Source organism: Dendropsophus ebraccatus, chromosome 1, assembly GCF_027789765.1.
Source record: "Dendropsophus ebraccatus isolate aDenEbr1 chromosome 1, aDenEbr1.pat, whole genome shotgun sequence".
Classification (NCBI taxonomy): Eukaryota; Metazoa; Chordata; class Amphibia; order Anura; family Hylidae; genus Dendropsophus; species Dendropsophus ebraccatus.
In genome coordinates, this window is record NC_091454.1 from 6,500,287 (window position 1) to 6,504,395 (window position 4,109).

Here is a 4,109-nt window from a genome sequence, read left to right on the forward strand (position 1 = left end):
ATACAATATATGTATGTAGTGAGCTCCCTCTAGTGGTTATATATATATGTATGTAGTGAGCTCCCTCTAGTGGTGATATATATAATATATATGTAGTGAGCTCCCTCTAGTGGTGATATATATATATATAATATGTATGTAGTGAGCTCCCTCTAGTGGTGATATATATAATATGTAAGTAGTGAGCTCCCTCTAGTGGTGATATGTGTATAATATGTATGTAGTGAGCTCCCTCTAGTGGTGACTAAAAAAAAAATAAAAAAAAAAATTATATATATATATATATATATATATATATATATATATTACACGGTGAGTTCCCTATAAGATCACACCGCTGTTTTCTGAAGCTGATACATATACGTGTTTATGTGTGGCTGGTGGAGAGTTGTCGCAGTTTATGAAGCGGGTCATGTGACCTCTATCTGGGATGGTGGGGGCGAGTCGGGTGACATGTGAGGATGTTTGCTGATAGACCTGGGGTCACAGCTGGCTCACCCCCCTCCTCTGCTATCACACTGCAGGGAGAATTCCTTCCTGTCAGCTGCAGATCAGGATGAAAGCCTCACAGCCCTGCTGTAATAACACACAATCCCTCCAAGAGAGCGCTGGGATCACTGCCTCTCTGCCCCTGGGAAAGCTGGGTGACAGCGCAGTGGGAGCCATGATGAACAGGCTGCTCAGCTGCGCCCCCCTGGGGTGATGGAATTTTTGGGGTGTAGTTCCTCTGTGGAAGCAGCTGGATCTGCAGATGTGCGGATGAGGCCAGTGAACAGCAGGGCGGCGACACCGAGAGAGGAGGGATCACCCTCAGCGGCCGCCTGAATGTGCAGCATCAACAGTGCTACTCAGCCAGTGTATCTAAGCTTAGGGTGTCAGATACCATCTGCTGAGCCAATGTATCTAAGTTTAGGGTGTCAGATACCATCTGCTGATCCAATGTATCTAAGCTTAGCATGTGTGGTACAGTCTGTCTGTTCAGCTAGTGTATCTAAGCCTAGCATGTGTGGTGCTGTCTGATCAGCTAGTGTATCTAAGCCTAGCATGTGTGATACAGTCTGTTCAGCCTCAATATCTAAACCTATCATATGTGAGAGTAAATCTATCCTTTGTGATACTGTTTGGGAAGCACTGTATCTAAGCTTAACATCTATCTATCTAAGCCAAGAAGTGTGATACTGTTTGCTGAGTGGGTGTATCTAATCCTATTATGTCTTGTACTGACTGCTGTGCTGTGTATCTAAGCCTATTATGTGTGATACTGTTTGCTGAGCTGGTGAATGTAATCTTTTTCTGTGTGATACTGTATCTAAGTTACTGTATGTAAGCGTAGAGTGTGGGATACCGTCACTGTATCTTATTCTCCAGCAGGTGCGGCTGACCATCTAATATGATACAGTAACTCAGCAGCAGCCAGTATCACACATGAAAGGCTTAGATACACGGCTCAGTAGATATCAGGTTGGATACGGATTGACCAGTTGGGTGTCTGATCCTTTTGTTCTTGGAGAAATAAGACAGTGACTGTCAGTGACTAATACTGCTCCCCCATAGAGAACACCTGCAGGCTCAGCATATATATATATATATATATATACACACACATATAGAGAGAGTCATATAGTCATCCCCATCATGCAGCTCACTGATCTCTGGTCTGTAGATGGAGATATACTATATATTGTACACTATACCATATACTATATACTGTACTCTATAATATCTACTATATACTGTACTCTATACCATATACTATATACTGTACTCTATACCATATACTATATACTGTACTCTATATCTACTATATACTGTACTCTATACCATAAACTATATACTGTACTCTATAATATCTACTATATACTGTACTCTATACCATATACTATATACTGTACTCTATAACATCTACTATATACTGTACTCTATACCATATACTATACTCTATACCATATACTATATACTGTACTCTATACCATATACTATATATTGTACACTATACCATATACTATATACTGTACTCTATACCATATACTATATACTGTACTCTATAACATCTACTATATACTGTACTCTATACCATCTACTATATACTGTACTCTATAACATCTACTATATACTGTACACTAAACCATATACTATATACTGTACTCTATAACATCTACTATATACTGTACTCTATACCATATACTATATACTGTACTCTATAATATCTACTATATACTGTACTCTATACCATATACTATATACTGTACTCTATACCATATACTATATACTGTACTCTATAACATCTACTATATACTGTACTCTATACCATATACTTTATACTGTACTCTATAATATCTACTATATACTGTACTCTATATCATATACTATATACTGTACTCTATAACATCTACTATATACTGTACACTAAACCATATACTATTCTGTACACTATACCATATACTAGATATTGTACACTATAACTTCTATATACTGTACATTATACCATATACCATATACTGTACACTATACCATATACTATATACTGTACACTATACCATATACTATATACTGTACTTTATAACATCTACTATATACTGTACACTATACATATACTATATACTGTACACGATACCATATACTATATACTGTACACTATATTATATACTGTACTCTATACATATACTATATACTGTACCCTATAACATACAGGCCTGATCTGTGCCTGGTGACTGATGGGGGGTGCAGGCAGGTGAGGGGTCAGGGAGTGACCTGTGTGAGTTGGTGCAGCAGGGGGCAGTCTGGTGCCCGGTGACCTCAGTGCCCTCCGCTCTCCCTGCTGGACCCAGGAATGTGAGGGCGGGGACGGTTAGAATTTCTTCCTTCATCCTTTAAATATCCCCAGCAGCTCCGGAGGTTTCCCAAATCCCAGTGCACAAGAGAACATAGAAGTTTGTGGACCCTGAGCCCCCCAGCACTGACTACAAGGCTCCGGACCCTGAGCCCCCCACTCAGAGCTGACCCCCGGGCTCTGGACCCTGAGCCCCCCACTCAGAGCTGACCCCCGGGCTCTGGACCCTGAGCCCCCCACTCAGAGCTGACCCTCGGGCTCTGGACCCTAAACCCCCACTCAGAGCTGACCCCTGGGCTCTGGACCCTGAGCCCCCCCACTCAGAGCTGACCCCCAGGCTTTGGACCCTTCTGCATTGACCCCCAGGCTTTGGACCCTTCTGCATTGACCCCCAGGCTTTGGACCCTTCTGCATTGACCCCCAGGCTTTGGACCCTTCTGCATTGACCCCCAGGCTCTGGAACCTTCTGCATTGACCCCCAGGCTCTGGAACCTTCTGCATTGACCCCCAGGCTTTGGACCCTTCTGCATTGACCCCCAGGCTTTGGACCCTTCTGCATTGACCCCCAGGCTTTGGACCCTTCTGCATTGACCCCCAGGCTTTGGACCCTTCTGCATTGACCCCCAGGCTCTGGAACCTTCTGCATTGACCCCCAGGCTCTGGAACCTTCTGCATTGACCCCCCAGGCTCTGGAACCTTCTGCATTGACCCCCAGGCTCTGGACCCTTCTGCATTGACCCCCAGGTTCTGGACCCTTCTGCATTGATCACTAGGATCTGGACCCCTCTGCATTGACCCCCAGGCTCCTCTCAGCATTGATCCTTATGTTCTGGTACTGACCCTAATTGGCTCCATGGTTCTGGTCTCCATGCATTGACTCTCAGGCTCTGGTCTCCCTTTAGTGACTCTCAGGCTCTGGTCTCCCTTTAGTGACTCTCAGGCTCTGGTCCTTACACTGACTCCTGGTCTTTCAGCATTGGTCCAACATTCTGGTCTCCCGGTATAGACCCCAAGGCTCATCTCTCCAATGCTCTGGTCTCCATGCACTGACCAATATATATATACTGCCAGTCACTGACCCTTTCCATTATTGCAGGGACCCCCCAGGCTTCGGTCTTATTGCAGGGACCCCCCCAGGCTTCGGTCTTATTGCAGGGACCCCCCCAGGCTTCGGTCTTATTGCAGGGACCCCCCCAGGCTTCGGTCTTATTGCAGGGACCCCCCAGGCTTCGGTCTTATTGCAGGGACCCCCAGGTTTACTTCTTGTGAACATGGGGAA